The sequence below is a fragment of the Podarcis filfolensis genome (genome assembly GCF_964270895.1).
Source record: "Podarcis filfolensis genome assembly, chromosome: 17".
In the NCBI taxonomy this organism is placed as follows: Eukaryota; Metazoa; Chordata; class Lepidosauria; order Squamata; family Lacertidae; genus Podarcis; species Podarcis filfolensis.
Window position 1 is genome coordinate 19,425,218 of NC_139621.1, and position 13,511 is coordinate 19,438,728.

Sequence of the window (13,511 nt, forward strand, 5' to 3'; positions counted from 1 at the left end):
AATCAATAAAAATCAATGGAAATACATAGCAATCTGAGGTTCTGCCCCTGCCCTAACAAAAATCCTGGCTATTCCCATGCCCCCCCCCATTTTTTATATACCACCCCAAAAACTCCAACCTCCAAAAGGAGGAGAGGGTTACAGTGGGCTTTAAGGGACTTAGAGATGTGGCAAATTGAGGGCCGAAAAAGAAATCGTGGCCTCAGACTCTACACAGACTCACATGGGTCCGTCCGCCTGGCTGAGGAGACGAGGAAAAGGACACCCTTGGAGCCAGGAGGACGGAAACCAAGGCAGCAAGCTGAGGACAGCGAGGCCAGCAGCTGTCAGGGTAGCATGGGGAGCAAAATTTGCCCCACAAGAAACTGGGCCCGGGGCCACAGCTATCCCTCACCTCACCCACGCGATACCACTGAAGGAACTACGGCATAAATCTATAAATACAGTGGTACCTCGGGTTACAGATGCTTCAGGTTACAGCCGCTTCCGGTTACAGAACCCAGAAATAGTACCTCGGGTTAAGAACTTTGCTTCAGGATGAGAACAGAAATCGTGTGGCGGTAGCGGGAGGCCCCATTAGCTAAAGTGGTGCTTCAGGTTAAGAACAGTTTCAGGTTAAGAACGGACCTCCAGAATGAATTGAGTTCTTAACCCGAGGTACCACTGTAATAGAATTGTACAGTTGGAAAGGACCCCGAGGGGCATATAGGCCAACCCCCTGCAACACAGGAATGTGCCGCTGTCCCAAATGGGGATCAAACCGGCAACCTTGGCGTTATCAGCACCATGCTCTAACCAATAATTCAGATATACAGTGGTACCTCTGCTTGCGAACGGGATCCGTTCCGGAGGCCTGTTTGCAACTTGAGCAGAACGCAACCCGCATCTGCGCATGTGCGGGTCGTGATTAGCCGCTTCTGCGCATGCGCATGACATCATTTTGCGCGTCTCCTCATGCATGAGCGGCGAAACCCAAAAGTAACCCTTTCTGGTACTTCCAGGTCACTGTGGGACGCAACCTGAGAACGCTCAACCTGAAGCAAGCACAACACGAGGTATGACTGTATCTTCTCAGAGCAGTTAGGCTAAACTGCCACAAGATGTCACCGGCCGCAAATAAAAGGGAACTGAAGTAGCTAGAAACAATTCCTTAAAAGCAAATTATAGACGTTGTGCTGCCCCAATAGTGTCCTCTACTAGTGAACTTTTTCACCATGCAAGTCAAGGGCAAACATTTACACAGTCTTAGTTGTAAATTGATAGTGTTGTTTTCTGTTTGATTGTTGTTGTTTAAAAACATTCCCACAAATACAAAAGCTTTAGTGATTAACCTGGAAAACCATTAAATCATCAAGTAAATGTTTTATTTATTGAAATACTGCCACCTCACCAACTACCGGTGGCCAAGGATCTTGTCTTTTTAAAGCCAGGCAAGCAACTTTTTGCTTATCCTCTAATACTTAAATATTCTGAAACCCTTCCAATTAAAGGCCAGAAGTGGAGAGGTTGAGCTTGGTGCCTAAAAATAGATTAAGACGGTGCCAGGTGAACCTCGTTTGGAGGAGTCACTACTGAAAAGGTCCATTCTCATCTTTCCACCCTCTGGACCTCCTGTGGAGACCACACTTGGAGAAGGACCTGGCATGATGACTGCAGAGTCTGGGTTGGTTCGTGTGGGAAGAAGTGGCCCTGGAGATATTAGGGTCCTGCGCCACATAAATTTGTGTAGTTCAAAACTAGCACTTCGAACTGAGCCTGGAAACCAATAGGCCACTAGTGCAGTTGTGGCAGAATTGGTGTTATACATTTGGACCATCCTGTCTTAGTCAGCAATCTGGCTGCCGAGTTCTGCGCTAGATGTAGCGTCCTAATAATAATACAGTGGACACTCGGGTTGCGAACGTGATCTGTGCGGGAGGCACATTCACAACCCGCAGCGTCCGCAACCCGCAGCACCGCATCTGTGCACGTGCGGGTTGCGATTTGGCGCTTCTGCCCATGCGCAAAGCGAGATTTAGTGCTTCTGTGCATGCGCAAATGCCGAAACCTGGAAGTAACCCATTCCGGTACTTCCGGGTTTCAGCACGTCTGTAACCCAAAAATGCGCAACCTGAAGCATCTGTAACCCGAGGTATGAATGTAATAATAATAATAATAATAATAATAATAATAATAATAATAATAATAATAAAATAAAAAAAATATTTATACCCCACCCATCTGGGCGGCTCCCAACAGAATATTAAAAACACAATAAAACATCAAAACTTAAAAACTTCCCTAAACAGAGTTGCCTTTAGGTGTCTTCTAAAAGTCAGGTGGTTGTTTATTTCCTTGACATCTGATGGGAGGGCGTTCCACAGGGTGGGTGCCATTACCGAGAAGGCCCTCTTCCTGGTTCCCTGTAACTTCACTTCTCACCATGAGGGAACCGCCAGAAGGCCCTCGGCGCTGGACCTCAGTGTCCAGGCAGAATGATGGGGGTGGAGATGCTCCATCTACAAAGGCAGCCTCATGTATAACTGATTGCATTTATGCAGCCTAAAGGTTAGGCCATCCAGCTGGTTCACCCATCAAAGCTGATGGGAGGCATTCCATGTCACCAAGGCCGCTGGAGCCTCAAGGGACAGTAATGATCTCCAAGCTACAAACCTGTTGCTTCAGAGAACGTTTAACCCCATCCAAAGCAAGCCACAACCCATCCATTCAGTCTAGAGAATCACCCACAAGCAGTACCTCAGTCTTGTCTGGATTAAGCCAAAGTGCATTGGTTCTCATCCAACCCTTGACTGAGACAAGGCATCAATCTAGCACACCCCATAACTGCCATAACTGCAGGTATAGAGGAGAAGTAGAGCTCTGTGTCATCAGACAACATACTCCAAAACTTCAATTGACCCCACTCTGTGGTTTCACACTGATAATTAAACAGCTCCGGGAATTACAGGTCTGTATCTCCTTTTGCTTGTTGGTGAAACTGCATGCATATGAAACATGTAAAGAAATAAAAGAGCCTCTTATCTCATCTCTAGATCCATTCCAGCACAGAATTAGTCATACCTTAACTTGCCGACAAAGGTCCATATAGTTAAAGCTATGCTTTTCCCAGTAGTGATGTATGGAGGTGAGAGCTGGACCATAAAGAAGGCTGATCGCCAAAAAATTGATGCTTTTGAATTATGGTGCTGGAGGAGACTCTTGAGAGTCCCATGGACTAATAATACTAATAAAAATAATAATTTTTATTTATACCCCACCCTCCCCAGCCAAGGCCGGGCTCAGAGTGGCTTACAAGCAATAATAAAAACAAGTTGAATGATTACAACTTAAAAACAAAATTAAAATACAACATTAAAATATTGAAATATTAAAATATTAAAATTTAGCCTCATCGCAGGAGGAGAAGGAAAAGAAAAAAGAAAGAGAGGGAAGGAGGGAATCAAATTGGCTCCAAGCCAAAGGCCAGGCGGAACAACTCTGTCTTACAGGCCCTGCGGAAAGAAATCAGATCCTGCAGGGTCCTGGTCTCATGAGGCAGAGCGTTCCACCAGGCCAGAGCAAGAGTTGAAAAGACCCTGGCTCTGGTTGAAGCCAATCTAACTTCCTTAGGGCCCGGGACCACTAGGGTGTTGCTATTTATGGACCTTGAGGCTCTCCGTGGGGCATACCGGGAGAGGCGGTCCCGTAGGTACGAGGGTCCTAGGCCGTGAAGGGCTTTAAAGGTCAAAAGCAGCACCTTAAATCTGACCCTGTACTCTACCGGGAGCCAGTGCAGTTTGAAAAGCACTGGGTGAATATGCTCCCATGGCAGAGACCCCGTGAGGAGCCTCGCTGCAGCATTCTGCACCCTCTGGAGTTTCTGGGTCAGCTTCAAGGGCAGCCCCGCGTAGAGCGAATTACAGTAGTCAAGCCTGGAGATGACCGTCGCATGGATCACTGTGGCCAGGTTGGGGCGGGAAAGGTAAGGGACCAACTGCTTGATGCAGCGAAGGTGGAAAAATGTCGCCTTGGCTGTTGCTGTAACTTGCGCCTCCATGGAAAGGGAGGCATCAAGGATTCACCCATACTCTTAACGGAAGGCAATGGCACTAATTGGGCCCCCGCAAGAGAAGGAAGTTGGTCCCTCATCCCCATGCCATCCCGACCCAGCCATAGAACCTCTGTCTTCAAAGGATTAAGTTTCAATCGGCTCCCACGAAACCATCCAGCCACAGCTTCCAAGCATCTGGTCAGTGTGTTCGGGGCCGAGTCGGTGTGGCCATCCATCAGCAGATAGAGCTGAGTGTCATCAGCATATTGGTGACAGCCTAGCCCAAAGCTCCGGATAATCTGGGCAAGGGGGCGCATAAAGATGTTAAAAAGCATCGGGGAGAGAATTGCACCCTGCGGCACTCCACACACCAAGGAATGGCACGACGACATTTCCCTCCCTAGTGCCACCCTCTGTCCCCGACCAGAGATAAAAGAGCACAGCCAGTTATGGGCTATGCCCTGTATCCCTACGTCTGTGAGGCGGTGGTCCAGAAGATCATGATTGACCATGTCAAAGGCTGCTGACAAATCTAAAAGGAACAGCAGTCCTGACCCGCCTCGATCCAGTTGTCTACGGTGATCATCTGTTAGGGCAACCAGAGCCGCCTCGGTCCCAAAACCAGGACGGAAACCGGACTGAAATGGATCTAAAGCCGATGTTTCCTCCAGAAACCTACCAAGCTGTTCAGCAACCGCTTTCTCAATTACCTTACCCAGATATGGAAGATTTGAAACTGGGCGGTAATTGGATAGGTCTAAGGGATCTAATGAAATTTTCTTTAAGAGTGGACACACCACTGCTTCCTTCAGTTCCCCTGGGAATGTCCCCGTATCAAGGGACAAATTGATAATTTCAACCAGGGGGGTCCGCACAACATCTGGACACTCCCTAATCAGCCAAGATGGGCATGGATCAGGGAGGCAGGTGGTGGGCCTACCAACTTGGAGGAATCTATCCACATCAGCAGGGAGTATCCGATCGAAATGGTCCAACACTGGACCTGAATTCAGTTGAGGGGCCTCCAGTTCAGTCACTGTATCTAAATTGGCAGGGAGGTCACAGCGGAGCAACAGGACTTTCTCCGCAAAAAAGCTCGTGAATGCCTCACAGCTGTGGGTCAAATTTGTGCTTAAATTTGGTTGTCCTCCTAAGGACGTTCTTGACCTAATTATTCTAAAAGTTGTGCCGGGCGAGAGCTAGCGGATGCAATGGAAGCTGCAAAGTAAGATTTCTTAGCAGCTTTCATAGCCGTCTCATAGGCTTTCATAAGCGTCCTATAAGATGTTCTTGAGGCTCCGTCACGAGTCCGTTGCCATACTCGCTCTAGCCGTCTGAGATCCCGCTTCATTTTCCGGAGCTCCTCAGTAAACCAAGGGGTCCGGTTTAGATGGGGTCGCAGAGGGCACTTAGGCGCGATCTCATCAATGGCTGCCAAGAGCCGGTTATTCCAGTCCTCAACAAGGTCATCTAATGAGTCGCCAGGAGGGGCAGGGTTCCGCAAGGCTTGTCGGAATCTATCAGGATCCATCTGTTTTCGCGGACGAGCCCAAATAGGTTCGCCACCCGAGCAGGGGAGGAGCGGGAAGTCAATCTTGGCTTTCAGAGCGTAGTGATCAGACCATGGCACTTCCACAGGGGGGAGCATGATCACATCTATGCCAGCCCCAAAGATCAGATCCAGCGTGTGGCCTGCTTGATGAATGGGGCCCAAAACAGACTACAAGAAGATCAAACCAATCCATTCTGCCCTGAGTGCTCACTGGAAGGACAGATCCTGAAGCTGAGGCTCCAATACTTTGGCCACCTCATGAGAAGAGAAGACTCCCTGGAAAAGACCCTGATTGAGGGAAACAAAAGTCCCTGACTGAGGGAAAGATTGAGGGCACAAGGAGAAGGGGATGACAGAGGGCGAGATGGTTGGACAGTGTTCTTGAAGCTACAAACATGAGTTTGACCAAGCTGCGGGAGGCAGTGGAAGACAGGAGTGCCTGGCGTGCTCTGGTCCATGGGGTCACGAAGAGTCGGACATGACTAAACAACAACAAAAGTCCATTATTTAACTCTCCATTAGATTGGGGCTGTTCACGATTTTGGTGAAATGTCATTTCCAGAAGTGCTGTCTGGGGTCAGCTGCAAAAAACACCAAGGGGGAAATTACAAAAATATTCAATGATCTTAGCCCCCACCCCCACCCCCCAGAGTACAATGTGCTTTTTCAGGAACTTCTAAGCAGCTGTATTTTCCTTAAGGATTAGCTATGGGGCAGTCTCCAAAGTACTTAACTCATCAAAAGTTGAGTAAATTGTAAATGTTACAATTTAAACGCAGAAGGAGAAACAGCACCTTCTGGGCAATTATAAATGAAGCTTGTTAATGTGTCGCGGTGACAGCAAGAAAGGTATCCAACTGTGAAAACTGTTTGTTTTGACACAGGTTGTAAAAGTCACACATTTTAGGAAACCGTGGAAATGCAGTTATCAAGTAGGAGCGTTCGGCACGCTTTGAACATAAATCTCCAAGGTTTCTAATTAACAGATGTGCCATCATTTCCCCCCTAACCTCCCAGTTCTTCTATTCTAGCATTTTCAAATGCCCTCCTGCCCCAATTCAGGTTTAAGGTGCTGGTTTTAACCTTCAAAGCCCTATATGGCCTAGGACCCTCGTACCTACGGGACCGCCTCTCCTGGTATGTCCCACAGAGGAACTTACGGTCTTCAAATAAAAACATCTTGAAGGTCCCAGGCCACAAAGAAGTTAGGCTGGCCTCAACTAGAGCCAGGGCTTTTTCCGTTGTAGCTCCAATCTGGTGGAACGCTCTGTCACAAGAGACTAGGGCCCTGCAGGACTTGACATCTTTCCGCAGGGCCTGCAAGACAGAGCTGTTCCACCAGGCCTTTGGCCAGGGCACAGCTTGACTCCCTCCTTTGGCAATCCTCACAGAACTTCTAGCCCAATGGTTGCCATTAATTTGATTGGAATTAATTTTAGAATGAAATGATTTTAGAATGTTTTATCGTTTTACTGTTGGCTAACTTCCCGGCTTGACTGCTCTTGATGGGGCTGCCCTTGAGGAGAAGCTGAAAGTTCAGCTGGTGCCAAATGCTATTGCACGTTTTCTGTTAGACAACTGGAAACCAAGAACATGTACAGCCAATAATTATATCCTGCATATTTATGTTGTGAACTGCCCTGAGATCTTCAGATGAAGGGCTATATATAAAATTGTTGTTGTTGTTGTTGTTATTTTCAGACTAAGGGTAGTTCTTTTGGGGTGGTTCAACGTGCTTTAAAGCCTGAGATCATCTTCTGAGGCCCTCCTTCATGTGCCTCCTCCTTGAGAGGTCCGGAGGGTGGCAACACAAGAACAGGGCCTTCTCTGCTGTGGCTCCCCGTCTGTGGAATGCTCTCCCCAGGGAAGTTCACCTGGCACCTTTATTATACACCTTTAGGTGCCAGGCAAAAACGTTCCTTTTTAACCAGGCCTTTGGTTGATCTGATGGACATTCTGTGCCCTTTTAAAATGTGTATTTGGCGGGGGGGGGAGCTATTGGCTTGTTGTTTTTATTATGTGGTTTTATATCTTGATTTTATTCTGTGAACCACCCTGAGAACCTGGATATAGGGCAGTGTATAAATTGAATACAGTGGTGCCTCGCAAGACGAAATTAATTCGTTCCGCGATTTTTTTCATCTAGCGAATTTTTCGTCTTGCAAAGCACGAAATCCTATAGGAATGCATTGAAATTCAATTAATGCGTTCCTATGGTCAAAAAATGTCCAAACAAAGCCAAATTTGGTACAACAAGAGTTTATTAAGTGCTCTTTAAAGTCACACATACGTAAAGAGCATTTCAAAATTCAAACCCAGAATTTTTTTAAAAAAACAGCAGAGTGGCCCAATGGTCACAGAAAATCATAAAAATGCAGAAAAAACCACACAAGCTTCCAGATTCTTGCAAACCCCTCCCCAACTGTTCCCCCAGTCACCCAGCACACAGAAATTCAAACCCAGAATTTTTTAAAAAAAACAGCAGAGTGGCCCAATGGTCACAGAAAATCATAAAAATGCAGAAAAAAACCACACAAGCTTCCAGATTCTTGGAAACCCCTCCCCAACACCAAGTCCTTGAATTCCAAACACCCCAACCCAAAATCCAAAACCCCCCAAAAAAGTTTTAAAAGTTTAACTTACCAAATGGCTGCAAAAGAAGTTTTGGGAAAGCTTCAAAAATCACCAAAGTCTTCAAAAACCTCAAAAAAGGCTACCACACCGCTTGCTATGAGTTGCTCCTCGAAGTCAAGTCGCAACTGTACAGTATTAATGGTTTTAAGAAAAAGGAAACAAACTTGCAAGACGTTTTCGTCTTGCGAAGCAAGCCCATAGGGAAATTCGTCTTGCGAAGCAGCTCGAAAAACAGAAAACCCTTTCGTCTAGCGAGTTTTTCGTCTTGCGAGGCATTCGTCTTGCGGGGCACCACTGTAAATAAAGCCCTTCATAGCCTGGGCTCCACATATCTGGCTGGGAGATTACCTGTCCTCAATGGGGTCATATTCCCCTTAAAGGAGAGGGTACTAGGTTGGGGTACTCTTTTTTATATCTAATAATTTTTATTGAGTTTTCCACATTTATGATAATCACATTCTATTACACAATTCTATAACCTAAAACATTGCTCAAACTGAGCATCGACCTCCTTCCCTCCCTCCATCTGACTTCCAAACATCTTTACTAAATTCTTAGCATTTCTATAGACACTTTTTTACCTCCTATCTTCTTTTCATATTTCACCTCATTATATGTAAATCAGTTCCTTATATTCACATTACAAACAGTTCAACTCAAGCCTACAAACATTTTCAGATGTTTACAATGTTCTTCCATATAAAATATAAATTTGCTCCAGTCCTTTAGAAACAGTTTGTCGCGTTGATTCCAGATCTTCCCCGTCAACTTTGCCAACTCTACGTATTCCACCATCTTGCTCTGCCATTCTTCCAATGTTGGAAGAAGAAGAAGAGGAGGAGGAGGAGGAGTTTGGATTTGATATCCCGCTTTATCACTACCTGAAGGAGTCTCAAAGCTGCTAACATTTTCCTCTCCCTTCCTCCACCATAACAAACACTGTGTGAGGTGAGTGGGGCTGAGAGACTTCAGAGAAGTGTGACTAGCCCAAGGTCACCCAGCAGCTGCATGTGGAGGAGCGGGGAATTGAACCTGGTTCACCAGATTACGAGTCCACCGCTCTTAACCACTACACCACACAGGAAGTTCCTGTTGCTTCCATTTCTGAGCCAGAAGTATCCTTGCAGCCGTTGGGGTACTCTTGGGCCCTTTGCTGACACTTGAGGCTCAGGTGGCCTCAGTGGCATGGAGCGCCTTCCATCAGCCTCGGCTGGTGGCCCACCTGCGCCCCAATCCGGACAGGGATAGCCTAACTTCTGTTAGATTATTGCAATGCAAACTGTTGCTCTGGGAAGAGGTCCCCAGAATTATTGTGGGGAGGGGTGTTTTAAAGGTATCCTTCCCATGCAGCCACAAAGTGATGTTTCACCGCACTTTTCCGAGCTGGTTCCTGGTTGCATGTAGCAGAGATCGTGGAGAAATGTGTTGTTTTCAAGATGTTGCTGCTCTCATCCAATGTTGCCAGAGGAAGAGGGGCGTTGTGTTGTGTCAGTCATGCTTTCAAAGGTCAACCTGACATGACCTCGGGGGTCCAAAGTCCACTTATCTCTTGAAATCAGCCGCAATCACAGCGGGGATTGCACAGCGCCTCCTGTTAGCTCTTTATCCTGCTGCGCTCTAATGAAAGGCCACTTATTGATGGTCTCTGTGGCAGCAGGGAACAGCGACAGTGCGGCTGCGTATTGCCAGGTGAGAGGGATTCCCAGCAGCTTTCAAGACAAGCATTAGCAAAACATCTTATGGTGATGCTTGTTGGTTTCGAATGCAGGCGCAGGGGAGAGGGAGCCGTGGCAATTAGGAGTCTACCCTGAACATTCCCAATTTGAGCAGGAGAGATGCTTTTAAATGAGAGAAAATGGAGGTGGAACACAACCCACCAGCAAAAGTCTAAAGATTTCTCATCTCTTTTCCAGGCAAAGGGCAGCCTTCAAAAATGGGCCAAACCACAGTGCTGAATGTGTGCTTTTTTTTCTTTTAAAAAAATTGTTTAGGGGTACAGTGGTACCTCGGGTTAAGAATTTAATTCGTTCCGGAGGTCCGTTCTTAACCTGAAACTGTTCTTAACCTGAGGTACCACTTCAGCTAATGGGGCCTCCTGCTGCTGCCACCGCCACCGCTGCACTATTCCTGTTCTCACCCTGAAACAAAGTTCTTAATCCAAGGTACTATTTCTAGGTTAGCAGAGTCTGTAACTTGAAGCATCTGTAACCTGAAGCGTCTGTAACCCGAGGTACCACTGTACACTCATTTTGACTCAAGAAAATCACCATTTTATAGTTCACATCGGGGAAAATAAATACAGTACAGTGGTACCTCAGGTTACATACGCTTCAGGTTACATACGCTTCAGGTTACAGCCTCCGCTAACCCAGAAATAGTGCTTCAGGTTAAGAACTTTGCTTCAGGATGAGAACAGAAATCGTGCTCTGGTGGTGCAGCGGCAGCAGGAGGCCCCATTAGCTAAAGTGTTGCTTCAGGTTAAGAACAGTTTCAGGTTAAGAACGGACCTCCGGAATGAATTAAGTACTTAACCCAAGGTACCACTGTAAATGGACAAAAGTACAAAGATTCACAACATGTTTAGGGGTATGCATACCCCCAGAAAAAAGCACTGGTGTTACCCAAGATCTAACTTCTAATTTGGTTATTTACAGTGTTATCCTATGCATGTTTACTGAGAAGTAAGCCACCTGTATTTCAATGGGTGTTATAGCTCTAGGTCCCATTTTAATCTACGTCAACAGAAAAAACAGCAGCCATATATACAGTATGTTGGAAGCTGACCAGAGTGGCTGGGGCAACCCAATCAGATGGGCAGGATATGATGATGATGATAATGATGATGATGGAATAGGATGTCCCTATTTTCATCAGAGAAATGTTGGAGGACATGGAAAAAAGCCCTGGGGGAAGGGAACTCAGAGTGAGGGACAGGGAAGAACTTGGAGGAAAGCATGGAACAATGGAAGGAGAAGGGAAAGGTTCCCAGAATGCAATGGGTCCAGGAGCCAGACAAGAGCAGTCCAACCCCTTTGCTGGCAGACTGGCAGGTGGGGAGAGGGAAAGGGAGAGCAGGTGTGGCAGAAATTGAGAAAGGGAGTGGCCCTGACCGCCACAGGCACGTAGCCCCCAAGGGAATGCAGAAAAGAAAAATCCTGACCCCAAGTTTAAAATATTTCTCAAAGCAAACATAACTAAGCAAAGTGACCAACGGCAACAGAACACAGAAAAGACAAAGGTCCTATAAAAACAGCTGAGCATCTTCCAGCAAGAGAGACTATTCAACACAGCAAACTAAAAATTTGATCAGTACAAGAGGTATGATGATGCAAGGTTTTAGCCATCTGGTGGAAAGTTGTAAAGGAATCTTTTGGACAGGCATTTCAGAGTCCGGGTACAAATATCTACTGAAAAGAGATCACATTTCTTAATGGGTTCTAGCATAAACCCCATGGCGAGCTTTTGTACACAGTAACCACACCACTTCAGAAAATATTCACCAGTTCCTCCCCAGTTTTCCAGTTCTTGAATGAGGGGGGAAAAAGAACTGAAATCATTCGTCATGCTTTTGAGCAGGTCACAGTCAAGATGTAGGAGGATTTGATGGCTGTGCACCTGAACTCTGCGTTCCCTGCACTAATCCATCAAATCTGATCCACTGACTTGGGCATAATAAACAAGGGGAAAGAAGCTGTGGAGGAACAATTTGAACTGAGTCATAGCAGATATGCATATAGTCATTGGCATGGACACAAGTTTAATCAACAGAAACACTTTGAAGGCTCATCCAATGGCAAGTGTTATTTCATTGTTGGATTTCCAAAGAGCGGGTTAAAGGTAAAGGGACCCCTGACCATTAGGTCCAGTCTTGGCCGACTCTGGGATTGCGGCTCTCATCTCGCTTTAGTGGCCGAGGGAGCCGGCATACAGCTTCCGGGTCATGTGGCCAGCATGACTAAGCCACTTCTGGTGAACCAGAGCAGCACACGGAAACGCCGTTTACCTTCCCACCAGAGTGGTACCTATTTATCTACTTGCACTTTGATGTGCTTTCGAACTGCTAGGTTGGCAGGAGCAGGGACCGAGCAACTGGAGCTCACCCCGTTGCAGGGATTCGAACCACCGACCTTCTGATTGGCAAGCCCTAGGCTCTGTGGTTTAACCCACAGTGCCACCTGCGTCCCAAAGAGCGGATTACCATACGGCAAATAAACAACTGCAGGCTTCCCCTCGTCCACCCCACCCCCTGCCTTCCTTGCATGGGATTAAACTTTATTCTTAAGGTTCAACTTCTGGCTCTTAGTTAATAACACACTTCGGGTGATTATGGAATTTTCCAACACCTGAAGACAGATTTAGGAGTGACAGTAGCTGGTAGCTTTCAAGACCAATGGTTTTGAAACAGTGTTCCAGGGAACCGCGAAAACCAAGGAGAGGTTCCTGGTATGAAGAAGAAAGAAAAAACATCACAAGAACCAAGTACAGAATCATGGAATATGAGCAGCTTGCAGACTTAACATATAGAATGAGAGAACAAGAAGAGCATAGGTTTAGAGAAGATTGGAAAACGTTTATTGAATACGGGGGGGGGGGGATTGTGTACACTTGAAAACGTTGGCAGCATTAAGATAAACTCAACAGTGTAAATAAGTTTTGATTGATGTAATAATGGAATAATTAGTTTTTGTAAAACATGCAGGGATTTATGATATGCAAAATGAACCATGGAAAGAGAAGAAGGGATGCCATTGATATTTTAAGGATGCTTCAATAAGTATTCTAAATCATAAAGCAGAAAATTTAATAATAATAAAAATTATACACAGAATCGTGGAATTGTTGAGAATCATGGAGTTGGGAGGGTCGGTTAGTTCAAGCAGTATATTATCTGAATAAAAAATTAAAGAAAACAACAACTTACCATATCATGGACACTAGATAATAACAAACAGGTTAATCATGTATGAAACACCCAAAACATCCAAACAGTACACCACAAAGAATATTTAGGAGATGATATATATGAATAGCACCTAAAGACCCCTCATTGTCTAAATTTTCTGATGCTTTAATAGCCTATTGTTCCAGGGTGCCGTGTCTGCTGTTCCTTAAAAGCATTGCTTATGAAAGGGAAGAGATATTGGGTGTGTCCTAAGAGATGTGCTCAGCGGAGCCATAATGTGGGGGGAACGTGGCCCCGGGAGCACATTTCTGAGGGGTCTCAACTAGGTGCCCTCATGACAGGCTCCCTCATCGAGGCCAGAGCTGAGGGGAGGCAAGACAAGCCATGCCCAG